The 17,216-nt window shown below is 41.1% G+C and overlaps 1 long non-coding RNA gene across 1 annotated transcript; it reads left to right on the forward strand.

Annotated features, from left to right (window-relative positions):
- Positions 1 to 1,250: 1,250 nt before the first annotated feature.
- Positions 1,251 to 13,327, forward strand: LOC127560321 (uncharacterized). The gene is made up of 3 exons (XR_007953302.1): positions 1,251 to 1,357; positions 3,238 to 3,697; positions 12,618 to 13,327. It is a non-coding gene; the product is annotated as an uncharacterized LOC127560321 (long non-coding RNA).
- The last annotated feature ends 3,889 nt before the right edge of the window (positions 13,328 to 17,216 follow it).

Here is a 17,216-nt window from a genome sequence, read left to right on the forward strand (position 1 = left end):
GACTGGTAGGTGATATATGATTGTAACGGAATATTATTGTATTATAAGAAATGATAAGCAGGATGATTTCAGAAAAACCTGGAAAGATTTACATAAACAGATGCATAGTAAAATTAACAGAACCAGAACACTATGCCCAGTAACAGCAGAATTGTGAATGACAGCTATTCTCAGCAGTAAATAAAAGATTTATAATGAAACATACTATCTGCCTCTAAAGAAAGAACTGGTATTGATTGAATTCAGACTGAAACATGCTGTTTTTACTTTCTTTCTTTCATTTCTTTCATCCTTTTATGAGTCTTCTTATATAAAAGGACTAAATGTACAAAATTATACATGTATAACTGTATCTCAGTTTTCTCAATTCTAAAATGGGATAATAATAGCACATGCTCTCTAGAATAATTGTGAGGAACAAGGAAAATAGTTGTAAAGCAATCAGCATAGTGTCCGGGACACAGTAGGACCTCAATAAACGCTCACTTCTTTCTTTCCTTAAGTGACTTACCAATGTTCACCTAGTTAACATGTGATGATATCTGCTGCATCACTTAGGTGATAGACTCAGAGTATAGAATGAGGGTTGTTTTTATTTTATTTTATTTTGTTTTATTTTGTTTTTTTCATTGGCCAGTGCTGGAATTTGTTTTACATGACTCACCATTTGTTACAAGATTTTGTTTATCCTTTTTTATTCTCATTGTGGGGAGGAAGAAGATGGGACAAAGAAAAAATGGATTTTTGCCCACTGGAAAAAAAATATGAAAATTTAAGTTATATGTGAAAGTATAAACTGTCAAGTCGTTTGTAAATGCCAGCTATTATTGCTCTCATTGACCTCCAATTACCACCATGATCTCATCCAAGTCCTTCTCTAAGCATTTCTGTCAAACATCCAACTCTCTGCCTTGATGAGGGGCACCTTTCAGAGCTCCTAGGAGTCTAGATGTATTCAGCACATACTGTTCCTGCCCCCTATGCTTCCCCCTTCTCAAGCTCCTGCTCAGTACAATTGATGCCATCCTGTTCTCTGCCCATGCTCTGTGAAAGAGGGGGGAACATAAGGGTAAAGAGATGGGCTGGAAGCCAAGCAGAGCAGGAAAAAGAATGTCAGTATGGAGCTGGTGGAGCAGGGAGAGCACAACCAGGAAGTTGGCATGGCTGCCAGGGTCCCTTGGCAAGGAAGTGTGTTAAGAGCTAAAGAGACCTTGTGTCCCTGCCTCCTCCTACTACCACAAAGATTCCCATCTCCAAAGGGGCTTGTCATATGCCAAGTGGTGCTTGGGAGAGCAGCTGGAACCCCAATCAGGGTGAGAAAGCTAGAGAAGAGATCCCAGGCAGCAAGATACTCAAGGTAATTGTAATAATAAATATTTTTTTTAAATCAGCATTTATATCAGGTTCTGTATATATTGTCTCATTTGATCCTTATAACAACCCTGTGAGGCAGGTTCTACAAGTCCTATTATCCCCTTTTTATAGATCAGGAAACTGAGACCTGGAGACGCTATGATTTGCTTGGAGTCACACAGCTAATAAATGTCAGAGGAGAGAAACTAGATTTTTCCTTACATTAAATCCATGATTCTTCCAACCGTACCATTGAACCTCCATTACAATTAACAGGCAGAGGACAGAGAACAGGACCAGCCTGGAGTCAGAGCAGAAGGTAGTTCACTTTTAGAGAGTGGATCAGACCACTTGGATTGTTGTTTGGGGTGCTGACACCCTAATTAGTGGACTATACTGGGGAGGAAGAAAGATCTGGCCAGCTGGAACCCTGTCCCACTTTCTGCCCTATCCTTCTGTTTGCTGGACAAATCCTTCACACTCAAAGATATGGTTTTATGATCAAGAAATAGAATATGAACACTGCAGGATCTGAGAAGGTTGTTGTGAGTAAAGGAAAGAACTTGATAAATCACAGTCAACCTTCCAGAAATGGGTTTTATTGCTACCATTCAAAGATAGGGCAGAAAAGTGGGTAGAGGGCTCAATTTGGTGTCAGGAAGAGCTAGTATGAAGTCTGCCTCAGACTTTTATTAGCTCTATGATCCTAGAATAGAGATTTAACATCTCAGAGACTCAGTATCTATATCTATAAAATAGGGACCATAATACCACCTATCTTATGGGGATATCTTGAGAACTAAATGACCTAATCTACATAAAGCAATTGTAAATGCTCTTGATTATTATTATTATTGTAAAGCTCCATTGTATGCCAAGAAGGGCTTCTCTATCTCTGTTCTTTCAAGTGCCACCTTCTTCCCACATATCAGCAGTGCTCATGGCACCTCCAGATGGATTGAAAGGTTGACTGCTTTTTTGTCAGTTTTGGGTGGTAGATTGAGAGGGACCTAGAAAGGGATGAATGGTCATTGTCATACAGGGAAGGAAGGAACAGATCTGGGGTTCAAACCCAATTCCTATCATTATACCACAGTGCTAAGTCCCTGAGGAGATACAAGCTCATCTTCTTGTGTCTACTGGACAATGTCAATTGTCCCCCTCCTCCCCTTTTTGGTCATTTACTCCCTTAAGCTGTTATTGAGGCAGCTGTGGGAGGTACCCTAGGAGGGCAAGTGTTTGATTCTTCTAGTATTACCCTGGAACACTGAGAAAGAGCAGCTTGTGTGCTTAAGAAGAGGATTTCCAGGTACCTGAGGAAAAAATGAACCAGAGAAGTGGGAGAGAGTCAGAGAATTAAAAGTTGAATGTTGAAGGAAAGACTAAAGGAGGGGAATGAGGAATAGGAACAGCCTAATTTTTATTCACTCTTCAAATTTCAAGTTCTCAAATTCCCACCTCTCAGGATGGGACCGAGAACCCTAGGTTTTTACCTTCAGGGAAACAGGCTATGAAGGAGCCATTATCAGTTACTGAAGTCCTAGGGTAAATGCTAATGGGAAGATACTACACCTTGTTTCTTTTTCTGTTCTTTATTCTTGTTAGTTTCCCTATCCCTATTCCATTTCTTCTATCTTGGACCTCCCATCCCAACTCTTCCAGTCTTTCCTCTCCCACCATCCTAGATTTCCCAGAATCCCTCTTTCCATTTTTCACAGATTCCCCACTTTTTTTTAACCTCTTTCCTTTTTCTCCTGTCACCCCCCCACAGGCATTCTGCTGTTCTCCCTGTCTCTACCCCTCTTATTCCTCAACCTCCTTTCTTTCTCCCTTACAATCTTTCCCTTCTCCCCTTTGACCCCTGCCCTTTTTCCCTCTCCACAGATGATAAACTTCTACAGATGGTCTCTGTCCGTGGTGGTGTGTTTGCTGCTGCTGTTGGCAGGCTGGGGGGGGCCTGTGCAAAAATGAAGATTCCAGACTATCCGGGGGAAGATGCTAGCATCGAGCAGATGGAAGACTTCCTGTTGATATTGGGCCAGGAGTTGGAGGCTATCGGCATGTCCCTGTGAGTGGGGCACCAGGGCAGGCCGGCAGCCCTTGGTTTGTGTGTTTGTGAAAGTAAAGTGTGCCGATGAGGGGAGAAGGAGAAGAGAAGGAAGAAAGGGTCTGTGTGCAGGGTTGTTTGGGAATGCTGAACACTCAGTAATGGAAACCAACGTGGTCAAGGCAGACAATGCCCACTCTACTTCTCTCTGGCAATTACCGGAAAAGGAGACGCTAAGAGATCTCCCCAGGCAATGGCTCTGAATTCTATCCCCTTCCAGAGGACCAAGACTTTAAAGTAAGATGAATCAAGTGGGTCGCAAAGGCTGGGAAATGTATGGGGCTTGGGATGGACCGTGGGGGAGGGGAGAAGGGAGGAGGTTTAGGAGGACGGAGATCCTCACAAACTGCAGAATACAGATTGAATTAGAATGTTAGAAGAGGTTGGGGGTGGGGTGGGAAGTGAGATGCCACTTGAATTCTCCTTGGGCTTCTGAGGCTCCTGATGGACACTACTATAGAGGCTTCCCAGAATATCACAATCAGTGACAATGTCCTCCTCTCCCTGCCCCAAATGCCTGCACCCCATCATACACACACATGCACACACAACTTGTTCATTTCAAATAATTTCCATCCTTCCCTGGTCTTCCCCAAAGTTTTTTTGATATAAAATATAGCTTTCTGAAAACAGTACTAAAGAGAGAGTCCAGAGGCATTTATCTAGCACCTTCAAACCATCCTTGGCAAAGCACATTTATTACCCAGGTCTCTGACTTTCTAATCTGTAAAATGGGGATGTTAGCATTTGTACCAACTTTTACACAAGATTGTTGTGGGGGAGATTTTTATAAATCTTAAAATTCTAAAGAAATATGAATTGGTTATTGTTTCCTTGGGGGCATCAGAGGCATGACTTACCAAGCACAGAGGATCTCCCTATTAGAAGATAAACTGAATTACCCTACTGAGGCATGGGATACCATGTGGCTGTGAATTATGGAACACCAGAATCCCCAAAAGACCAAAGTAATTGTGGGTGGTGACATGATGAGTGAAGGGTCTCAGTATAGTATATAAACTGACATATCATATATACAAGTAAATTAACGAATGGGAGGAAAAACCATTTATTAAGCCCTTACTATGTGCCCATCACTGTTCTAAAGATTACAGATACTAACAGAAGAAAGAAGACAGTTCCTGCTCTCAAGGAATTCATAATCTAACTGGTGGGAGAGAACACAAAAAAAGAAATTTCATTTCTTGTCACAGAACAGATGGCAAGATCCAAGAGTCCTGAAGTTAAATAGATAGCATAAGTAAAAGTATTGGTGGGTTACAGGGTATACAAAGATGCTAAGGCCTCGAGGATTTCAGAAGGTAGTGTGTGGTTCAAATAGCATTTAATAAAAAAGCTGGAGAGATCTCTAGAAGCAAAGCAAAGTTTATTATACTTTCTTGAGAGAATCAGGTGTCCCACTTATCCAGCAGACAATCGAAGGGAGGAAGCCCCGTAGGGGACAGGGTCAACACTTTTAATCCCTAATGCAAAGTCCCCCTCCCACCATTGACCCTCATCCTTATTGGCTGAGGATCTTACATTCTTTTTTTTTTTTTTTAATTTTATTTTATTTAATAATAACTTTGTATTGACAGAATCCATGCCAGGGTAATTTTTACACGACATTATCCCTTGCAATCACTTATGTTTCATTTTTTTCCCCTCCCTCCCTCCTCCCCCCCCCCCCCCCAGGATGGCAAGCAGTCCTATATATGTTAAATATGTTGCAGTATATCCTAGATACAATACATATTTGCAGAACCGAACAGTTCTCTTGTTGCACAGGGAGAATTGGATTCAGAAGGTAAAAATAACTCGGGAAGAAAATCAAAAATGCAAATAGTTCACATTCATTTCCCAGTATTCCTTCTTTGGGTGTAGCTGTTTCTGTCCATCATTTCTCCAATGAAACTCAGTTAAGTCTCTTTGTCAGAGAAATCCACTTCCATCAGAATACATCCTCATACAATATCGTTGTTGAAGTGTATAATGATCTCCTGGTTCTGCTCATCTCACTTAGCATCAGTCCATGTAGGTCTCTCCAAGCCTCTCTGTATTCATCCTGCTGGTTATTCCTTACAGAGCAATAATATTCCATAACATTCATATACCACAATTTACCCAGCCATTCTCCAATTGATGGGCATCCATTCATTTTCCAGTTTCTAGCCACTACAAACAGGGCTGCTACAAACGTTTTGGCACATACAGGTCCCCTTCCCTTTTTTAGTATCTCTTTGGGGTATAAGCCCAATAGAAACAATGCTGGATCAAAGGGTATGCACAGTTTGATAACTTTTTGGGCATAATTCCAGATCGCTCTCCAGAATGGCTGGATTCGTTCACAACTCCACCAACAATGCATCAGTGTCCCCGTTTTCCCGCATCCCCTCCAACATTCATCATTATTTTTTCCTGTCATCTTAGCCAATCTGACAGGTGTGTAGTGATATCTCAGAGTTGTCTTAATTTGCATTTCTCTGATCAATAGTGATTTGGAACACTCTTTCATGTGAGTGGTAATAGTTTCAATTTCTTCATCTGAAAATTGTCTGTTCATATCCTTTGACCATTTATCAATTGGAGAATGGCTTGATTTTTTATAAATTTGAGTCAGTTCTCTATATATTTTGGAAATGAGGCCTTTATCAGAACCTTTAATTGTAAAGATGTTTTCCCAGTTTGTTACTTCCCTACTAATCTTGTTTGCATTCGTTCTGTTTGTACAAAGGCTTTTTAATTTGATATAATCAAAATTTTCTATTTTGTGATTGGTAATGGTCTAGGATCTTACATTCTAAACAAGGGAACTACCCAAGAAATTGAACTTGACCAATAAGTACATAGTTGCCCATATTTGACCTAAATAGAAAGACACTGATGTCATAGGAGAATAACAAGGGGACTTAAGTATGCCCTTGACTTAATGAAAGTCCTTCAGGCCTACTCAAACTTTGAAATAGGTGAAGCCTTATTCGATTTTCACAACTGTCTTGAAAGATTGTTATGCCACAGTTTTCTTTAACTGTCCTGACTCAGTTTCCTTGTACAAGTTTCCCTTGTCTCAGTCTTCCTAATTACTCCCCTAAGCTGTAAATCTCCCTCTGGTCCATGAAGGCTGAGGACCAATTAGTCTAAGGATATAAATTGTTAGCCCAAGTAAGATAAACAAGAGAGTAGACTTCCGGATTATCTTTTGTCCTTGAGAAATTTACAACATCCCTTAAAATATTCCAAGATATTTCACTGACATCTTTATCTCTGGGTTCCTTTTTGATTCATAGTCTTTTCCAGCTAGGCTTTTCCCGCTCTTTTTCCCTCTTCTTTGTCTCTAAAAGGTATATAAAGGTTAGAGACTCTCCATTCATGGCTGGAGAATGGCGGCTGGCTGTGGATGCTGGACGCTGGATTCTTTGAGATGATAGTCTCCTCCAGACCTGGGACCAACATGAATTCCTTGGTCCCAGTATATCTTTATCTCTGTCTGGCTGGACAATTTGAGACGAGAGTCCTGTCCAGTCAATCTTACTCTCCCATTAATAAAATATTAAAAACTCTCTAATCTCTCTCCTGCCTCAGTTTCTCTGGCATTACAAGATCTCACCTCATCTTGTATTTGTACACTGAGATCTCTTCAAATTCTGATAACTTCACAATCCCTATCGAATTCCTCATCCTCTTCTGGCTCCTGGTGGTCCTCTTGGGTCACTGGCTACCTTTTAAGACCTTTTAACACCATCAATCTAACAGACCCTTCAGCTTTCTCTTCCAACCAAATCATTCTAGGTAATGAGTTCTGGACTATTCTGGTTATCTGGTTATCAATCGGATCAAACAAGGTATGCAGATAGGGAGTCCTATATACTGAGAGCTATAAGGTCAAACCAAAGGAGCTGCTTCTCCCAGCTTCCCCCAAACCAGGACCACCAAGAAGTATTGAACGGTGAGGTCCAAGTCTGTATAGGAACATGAGCAAGTTTTCTAATGTTCTTAGTGATTTCTTTTACTAGATTTCCATTGTCATCAATCTTTATACAACAAATATACAAATTTAGTTTCGCACAAACTCCCCCTTACTCGGCCAATAAATAATCCAGCACAAGTCTATGTTGTAAAACAGCCTCTCTTGTTTGAGTAGCTTGGTCAGCCAAAAGATCTAGTGCCTCAGCCGTCTGATTGGTGATAATCTCTACAACTGCTTGAAGCTTAATTATCCTGTTCAACATATATATTGGGGTTCTATATCCCCAACTTCCATCTTGAGCCCAAGTGGCTGCCCCATACTCTTTAACTATTCTTTCTGGAGGCCAGACATCACCCCAACCATTTGCATCTCCAGTCGGAGGAATGGAGGTGTCTAAACCCCATTTCTCTCTTCCCAAATCATCGTACAACTGAATCCCTAAATATTGGTTTGCCTGTTCAGGAAGAAAGAAAAATTTTGGCCTTATTAGTCCAATATAGCAAATCCCTGTCCAATTAAAAGGTAGGTGAGTATCAGCAGTTAAGCCACAGATCCAATAATGACCCATTAGAACAGGTTGTTCCCTCGAAAATATGTCTGAACTATTCCTTGTAAAAGGGTAATATTGCTGGTCTCTCATCCCTAGGGGACCTTCCCCCACAAAGGTGACATACTGACATTTCCGTAAACCTTGCTCCTTTCTCCTACAATTGGCAACTGGCCATTGACCTATTAGGTTAGACGTATTCCAAAATGTGGGAAACAGAATCCCATGTTTCCCAGGTGTCTCTGGGGTGACATGGTACCAACCCCATTGATGTCTAGACAGGTAAAAACTTGTTTTCCAAATTCTTGCAGTCTCCCTCGTATCTCCTAGAGACAGAGCAGACAAAAGAAAGTCTTTTGTCAGTCCGCAGCAATTTCTAAGGAATTGTGCCAGAGCTTCCAAGAGTTCCAAACAACGACTGCACTGTCCACTTGATGACTGCAGTGTCCACTACAAGATTAGGAAAGAAAAAGTCTTTTACCTTGTCCAGGGTTAAGTCCACTCACATTCACTATTTCCCAGCTTCAAACTTTGCCCTGTTTAACAAATCCTATCTTCTGTCAATTGGCCACTGATGTTTCTCTTCTAAGTTCCAGAAATCAGTCCCATTATGAATTTGGGATCAGTTACTAAGGATCCAGGCTGGGCTTAAGGGGACAGGTACCCATGGCCATTAGCTCCGTTGTTGGGATCCACCACAGATCCAACAATTTGATAAGTTAAAAGTTTTCCCTCTATTCTGCATGAGCAGGAGGAGCTGGTTCTCATCTCTGGAAGATAAAGGTCTGGTTTTTATGACTATCATGAGGAAATAGGTAAACCCAAAGCTCAGGGAAAGCCCCATGAGGGTTTCCCAAAGTAATTAATGTAAGAAAAGTCATACAATTACAACGCACTGGATTCAGAATTTGTGTCCCATTCAGTGGAGGTTCCCTCCTCAAATGTAATTTGAGGTCTCCCCATCTTCAACTGTCCACTCGGATAAAGGTGGCGCCACAGGACCTTTTGTTCTGTGTGGTGTGTCCAGCCTCGCTCCGGGGTACGAATTGCAGTGTCTGAGAGGTCAGTATTATCTGGTAGGGTCCGTCAGGGTCCGTCCCAGCACAGAGTCAGCTTCTCATCCTTCCAGAAACGGATCAACCACCTGAATTCTATGAACAGGGAAACCTAGAGGAGTCTGAGCTATTAACCCTTTTGTTGAAGTTCTTGTAAATGTCTTAGCAATGATTTAACATCTCTTAAGGAATAAATCCTTTGTCTCCAAGATAGGGTCCCAGTTTCCCATAGGACAAGCCTGGAGAGAATGACTGTACAATAATTCCTAAGGTGAAAGCCCTCTATCTCTATGTGGCTTGGTTCTGATTCTGACCATAGCAAGAGGAAGACATGTAGTCCAAGGTAGTTGGGTCTCTAAAGATAATTTAGTCACTTGCTGTTTTATTTCCTGATTCATCCTTTCTACTTTCCCAGAAAAGGGAGGATGCCAAGGGGTGTGGAGATCCCAAGTGATTTCTAAGGCCCCAATCACATTCTGCAACACCTGGGCAGAAAAATGTGTTCCCTGATCCAAGTCTATCCTCCCCACTATTCCATATCTAGGAATAATTTGCTCTAATAAGACCTTACTGTCGAGGCAGTTGCTCGGGCTGAGGGGAATGCCTCCACCCATGAGGTCTGATGGTCCACTATGACCAGCAAGTATTTGAGGCAGCTCAGTGAAGTCCACCTGGATGCTTTAGAATGGTCTGATTCCCGGAGCTCGTCCCCCTTTTGGGATCTGGCGTTGAGCAGCCTTGTTAGTCCTTCGACAAACTAGACGGCCGTCCACTAGTTGTTGGGCCATTGTATATAGGCCAAGGGAAACATATCTTATCAGCACAGCATCACACAGATTTTGGATATCCCAGTGACTGCCCTGGTGCAGTTGCTGAAGGACCTGCCTCATACTTGCTTTGGTCGGTACCTCTCTGCCATCAGGTAAGAGCCATCGTCCTTCAGAGTTCCCAACTGCTCCGACAGTCGAGGCCTTCTCTTTTTCCTCCAGAGTAAAGCTGGGACAGGGTAGACTCGGGGGAAGTACAGGTATCAGAGCCATCATATGAGAAATCTCCTGATCTCCAGCTCCCTTGGCCTTCTCATCTGCTAATCTATTTCCCCTTGCCTCAAAAGAGCTTCCCATCTACCACTCTACAAGATCCATCTATAAACCAATTTACTCCCCCCAGGCATTGGGGATTCTGGTGAATCCTCTTACTTTCGTTTGAAAATCAATTAACTCTAAACAACAATATTCCTCTGCAGGGGTGGTTCTGTTCCAGGGGACAAAAAGGAGGCAGGATTAAGATTATCAACATTCTGGAATCTGTGAGCTATTTCCCAGCCCTCTGATTTAATATTGTTCTTACTTGGTGTGGGACATTTATTATAAGACTGCCTCTAAAGGTGAGCTTCCTACTCTCTTCTACTAAGAGAGTGGTAGCAGTTACTGCTTGTACACAGGTCAGCCATCCTTTGACTACCAGATGATCCTATAAGCTTCCTTCCCTTCACCTGAAGTGAATTCTCCTTCATTTCATTTTCTCCAAGTATTTAATGGGGAGTTGTTTGGGAGTCAAAAGTTCTCTTTCAATATAGCCCCCTCCCCCCCATGATCTAAACGTAAACCTTAGCCTAATCAGGGCGATGAGATTCCCAGTTTTTTCAAAAGGCAGGGTGGGAGTGGTCCCAAGTACTTAAGTGAAGTAAACCTTTTGATAAAGAACCTCTAGCCCCAGGAAGTAAAAAGGTTAAAAGATTAATAGCAGCAACCAAAGTCTGGCAGCAAATTAAAATATCTATTTAAGACAGTTTTACTTCAGGTAACTGTCCTTAAGTTTTAACAATTCCACCTTATGACCTATGTAGTCACACCTGAATTCAAAGCTCCCAGCAAATATTAGCTGCAGTCCCAAAAGATTTTATCTTCTACAGCAACTATCATTAATCAAAGCTTCAGATGAATCTAGTTCAAGAATCACATTAAAGGGTTCATCCTAGAAAGTTCACAGCTTATACAGATTAAATAGTTCTAAGTTTAACATTACACAGATCATTTTGCCTTTAAAATACTCAAATACAAAGGAAAAAATCTAAATCGCATGTTGTCCATCCCATTTCCACATAAAAGAAACTTTTAGATCTTTCAGATTTAACATTAATACTCTCTTCATTCTAAAAAATTTTTTTGGAAATAACCCTATCAAATTATCAGATCAGATTAAAATCCTGCTCTAGATTTTTTTATTATCTTCCTTAAACAAGGAGACTATCATGCACGTAAATAAACATTAAATAATTTGCTTTAGACAGATGGAATCTTAGTAGAAATAAATCGCTTTCAGATAACTTACAGTTCCAACAAACTTCTTAGAGCAGCTATAGACTTGAAAAATAAAAATAAAACATTCAGTTATTAACACCATATGAATGTAGGCTGTTCCTTTAAACAGTAGAAGCAATTGATATCCGAACCAGCAAGGTGTTACAACCACCATGCTTAATGGGGAAGGGGGATTAGATCACCTGACAAGGTCCCTCTCCATGTGGCCACCCTTCCCCAACCCCACCATGCTTCCCAACCCTAACTTATCACAGTTAACTTTTTTAGAGTGCCATTTCCCCAGGATCCAATCTGCCAGCTCAAGACAGGCCCCAACGTCATGGAATATATCTCCTTTTCCCATGGCAAATGGCAAATCAATACTAGATGTTCCATTTAAACTATTAGTTGCTTTTGCAAATCAATCTTTCTTGTCCCTCATCTTTAAGTCAAAGAAAAAAAAATTTTTAACTTTAAACTTCAAGGTTCTCAAATAACTGAACCAAATTTCATAAAACATACATGCCCAACAGAGATGACAAAATTTAAGGCATAACCCAGTTACAAATTACCCAATACCTCTAGAAAACAACACATCTCTAAGTAGGGAGATACAATCTCAACCTCCCCTAAGGTAAACTACCAGCATTTTGTTTTAATAACCTATATTTTAACTTAAAATCCCAATAATATAAAACCACTTTCACCATCATATTTAAAATAATGAATTTCACTAAATAGCAGTTTCTTTCCCTTGGTCCCACGTGGTCCCTGCTGTAGTCAGGACCCGTGGGAGGGAAAAGAAAGAAGTCACCATCTTTACTCTCTCAATCCCATATACTTCCCTGATGTATAGGGTGATTGTGCTCCCAATAGGGATCTGCTAACGGTATTTCTGGTCAGCTGAAACTACTCCTGCAGCTGGAGGGTTTCTCCTGTCCCACTCCTTCATAGCTGCACCTCTAATTAGTCCCCTCTCCTCTTGTGAGAGGAGAGAATTCAAAATAGACCTAAGTTCTCCTCCCGGCCCCCAACCATCCTTGGAGGGGCTGATGGAATTAAATCCTTTCCTTCTCTTTCAGGTATAAATTCAGTCTTTGGCACCCCAGTCTTCAATAGTGCCTTCACCAATACCTTTGTCACCCCAGACAAAACAACAATACCTTATCATCTTTTTCTTTTTCCTTATATATTTTGGCAGTTCAAATTACTTTGAACTTAATTTATCTCCCAAGGGACTATCTACTGGCATTTTCTGATCATTTTTCTCATTTCTCTCCTCAAGGGCTGGCTGGAACTGGGCCACACCCATTGAATTTGGACGAAATCTAAATTCCCAAACACCCAAACATGCCAATTGTCGTCAATTGACTCCAGTCATCCTAGAAGGCCTAGCCAAGCCTATCCTGTCCAGAGACCCAGAGTTTAAGACTCCAAAGATCCCTCCAGAATTGATGACTCAAGGGCCTCACAGGGGGCTTACCTCTGGGTTGTTGCACAACATATTGCTTGACTGATACCTGTCCTCCACCAAACCAGTTGGGATTTTTACCACGGATTTCTTCCTTTGCTTTGCTCCGAGTTTCTCCATTTCGAGCCCACTTTACCTTGGGGAGTAAGGAGAAGACCTGGACGCTGGCAGGCTGCCTAAATCAGGGCAGAGCGCCACCCCGCCAGCACCCCAAAGGTTCACTTATTCACCACAAGTAGTGTAATCTGGACGAGCCCCCAAAACTGTGTGATTCAGATAGCATTTAATAAAAAGCTGCAAAGATCTCTAGAAGCAAAGCAAAGTTTATTATATGTTCTTGAGAGAATCGGGTGTCCCACCCATCAAGCAGACAATGGAAGGGAGGAAGCCCCATAGGGGGCAGGGTCAACACTTTTAATCCCTAATGCAAATTCCCCCTCCCACCACTGACCCTCATTCTTATTGGCTGAGGATCTTACATTCTAAACAAGGGAACTACCCAAGAAATTGAACTTGACCAATAAGTACATAGTTGCCCATATTTGACCTAAACAGAAAGACACTGATGTCATAGGAGGATAACAAGGGGAGTCCCCTTGTTATCCTCCTATGACATCAGTGTCTTTCTGTATGCCTTAAGTATGCCTTAAGGAGGATAGCAGGGAGGGGACTTAAGTATGCCCTTGGGAGGATAGCAGGGAGGAGACTTAAGTATGCCCTTGACTTAATGAAAATCCTTCAGGCCTACTCAAACTCTGAAATAAATGAAGCCTTACTCGATTTTCACAACTGTCTTGAAAGATCTTACCTCATTTTGTTCAGCAGCAATAGGGAATGTGGTAAATCTTGGCTGTCCTACCTCTTACCAAAAGCCATGTAATTTTGATTCCCGTCTCATCCAAACCCTGTTAGCAGGTCAGCATACAGGGCAAAAGGAAAGTGGAAAGGGTGGGGGAAGGTACTCCCCCCTACTCCCCCTTCACCACCACCCCTAACCCCCCTACCCTTCCCCCTAAGGCTAGTAGTGACTCTTCCTGACCCTGGATGGGTGGGGAAAGGTAGTAGGGGAGAAAAGCAAGGGAAGAAAGAAACACACACTCCTTCCCTAGAGGCTATTTCTAGATAATTCAGATGGGTTCTGACTGTATGGCATGATAGATACCATTCAGGAAATATGTATAGGAAAAGAAGGGTGGCTCAGTCATGTAAAGAGAAGAAGAGATAACAGACCCCAGAGAGTAAGTGTCTTGTTAAAGAACTCAAAGAAGAGATCTATGATGCACTGTGCAGGTTCCTTCCCATTTATGGGAGGATACAAACAAGAATCACACAGAATAAATACTAAATGGCCATCTACACCAATGGAAGAAGAAGGTCACAGATCCCCTGAATCACTGATGTAGACTTTTTTCCAATTTATATTTTTTAAATAAATTTTTATTGGTTGCTTTTGCTCTTACTTTAATTTCTTTCTGTACCCCTTATCCCTCTCTACTCCCAGAGAACTATCCCTTACAACAAAGAATGTATAATTTACAGCTAATACAATTTTTGCCCCCCACAAATCCAATTCTTTTATAAATCTATATGCCCCATTTAAAAAATCTAGCGGTAGTCATTACTTTTTAATGTATTTCATGCTTCAACTATTCACTAAAATATTTCAAGAATTTATGAGGGGAAATATCATTTTCCAACAAAAGGGACATATAGTAATTTTAAAAATATATGATAAATATATATTTATTATGTAGATATATATGTGTGATAGTCCTTGCTTTTTTTCATTTTAGTTGTAAATTATAAATTTGTGCCACATTATATGGTCTTTCATGTATGTTATTCAGTGATACACACAGCCAGACTGAATGATTGATATATAGCTACAAAATGTTATGCCACAGTTCCCTTTTAATGTCCTGACCCAGTTTCTCCAATTGTCCTATTTAGTTACTCTGCCTCAGGTTATAACCTTTCCCCCTTAATGTTTGATGAGATAAAGGCTTTATATCTTTACTATAATCATTCCTTCTTAATGTTTGACAGGATAAAGGTCTATCCATTTTAGACATCATTAGAATATCAATAACCTCTCCAATACCTCCCATTATGTCATCCTAGGTGCCTCCCCACATTAGGTTAACCCCATCCAGGTACCTCCCCCATTATGTCATTGTTCTTGTTATCCTATAAAAAAGTCTTGCTGTCCCGATACTCAGGGCTGGAGTCTTTGAGACGATAGTCTCGTTCAGCCATCTCCTGCTGGGCCGTACGCATTTCCGCAGCAGGTCTCCAAGGCAACAGCCTCTGGCATGTTGGAACATGGAGAAGAGTTCCATGTAAACAGCAGTTGAACATGGGTCAGTCAGTCCTGAGAGATAGGTGAGTGCCATTCTGAAGGGATGGGCGATGGCCTCCATTGCCCTCGGCCTATCAAAAGGGAGTCGGGTTGAGATCCCCGAATCTAGAATGGTAGAGACGGTCACATGGCGTCCAGTGTAATAATGTGACCAATCCCGGAGAAGCCGGCGGAGCCCCAGGGAGAGTTCTCTTTTCTTTGTGAAGGGCAGGGCCGCCCTGGATTGCATTTGCTGGGAGAGAGGGGCCCTCGCCTTGGAAAGCGTTGTGGTTCTGGCGGTATCCAGTAAGCTCTCGCTGGCCCTTGAAAATCCAGGGGAAAGGATGTAAATCTCGCTGGGGCCTCCAAAATGTAATACCAGAGAAACCAAGCAAGACAGAGATTAGAGAGCAATTTAATAGTTTATTAAATGGAGAGATTTTCTGGGACCAAATAATCCATGTTTGGTTCCAGGGATGAACGAGACTATTGTTAAGGAAAGGGGTCAAATCCTGGAAGGAGGGAGTAGCACTTGGTTCAAAGACACATGGGGTGGAAGAGGAAAACCAAGGACAGAAAGAACATGATGGTCTAGCTAAATGGGAACCTGGGCAGAATGGAGTGAAAGAAGGAGAGAAGGGGAAAGAAGAAGGGAGACAGACATGTGGGGGTGGGACCCTGACATAGACAATGAGCAATACCAGTACCTAAGCTCGACAGACAGTACCCACTGGCAATGGGGGGAAGGGGCAAAGGTCTCCTCTCTTGCCTCTGGAGGTCTCAAGCCAAGGTCCCATCCTCTAAAAAGTACAATCTTTCCACTGGTCCATTCTTCTGTTTTCACTAGGAGGGTTTTTTTGTTGTTGTTTTGGTTTGGTTTGGTTTGTTTTTTGGAGAGAGGGGGAGTCATTCTTTGGATTTGGGGAGAAAAGGAAGAGGGAAAAGGCCTTGGAGTTCCTAGCCAAGGTACAAGAGCAGAGAGGGAGCCATACTGTGCAGTAAAGTTAAAATAGGTATTTTAAGGAATGCAAATTTATTTCAAAATTCTTTATATAAGTTAAAATTTGCATAGTTTGAATTTACTTAAAGTGAGAACTGTTTTATACATGTATGTATACATACATGCATATATTCATATATTTACATTCATACATGTATATATTATCTTGAGTAAGCATTAGTAATTGATTTTCACGTACTTTATGTATTTTGTATTTATTTTAAATGGTACTTCTCTGTCTAATATTTTCTATGTATAGAGGAACATATATGTACTTCTGCATTGCTATATAGCAATATTGTTGATTTTTGCAAGTTTATTTTGTATCCTTTTACTTGTTTAAGACTTTGAATTCTCATTTGTTTTATTGTATTGATACATTTTTTTTTCATTATGTAAAGTAAGAGGGTGAAAAGAGAGTCCTCTACTGCTTTTAGGAAACAATTATATTGAGATACTTTTATCAAACTATTAATTTTAAAAACAAGTTACAGTCAGTCAATAAATATTCATTAAGTACCTACTTTGTTCCAGGCACTGTGCTAAGTGTTGGAGATACAAAGAAAAGAAAAGGGCAGTCCTGTCCCAAAGCTAATGAGAGAGACAACATGCAAACAACTATGTATAAACAATCTATATATAAGATTAATATGTGGGAAATAATCAACAGAGAGAAGGGATTAGAGTTAAGAGATAAGGAAAGGCTTCCTGTAAAAGGTAGAATTTTAACTGACACTTAGAGGAAGTCATGCAAAACAAGGAGGTGGTGATGAGAATAGAGTAAATTCTAGGCATGGGAGACACTTAGAGTTGAAGTGTCTTGTTCAAGGAACAACAGAGAGATAAGAATCACTAGAACAAAGACTATATAAGGTAGTACAGGGCGTTAGTTGGTTGTTCCCCTCCTCCTCAAAGAGAACCAAAACAACAGCACTATGTTAGAGTTAAAGTATAGTGTTTCAGACTGTGGTTGATCAGACTAATACAAACTTGGAATGCTCTACCACAAGTCAGGCAACAATAGTCCATATGAACATTTGAAATAGAGATGTTTCTAGATTTACCATTTCCTATG

This window comes from Antechinus flavipes, chromosome 4 (assembly GCF_016432865.1).
Source record: "Antechinus flavipes isolate AdamAnt ecotype Samford, QLD, Australia chromosome 4, AdamAnt_v2, whole genome shotgun sequence".
Classification (NCBI taxonomy): domain Eukaryota; kingdom Metazoa; phylum Chordata; class Mammalia; order Dasyuromorphia; family Dasyuridae; genus Antechinus; species Antechinus flavipes.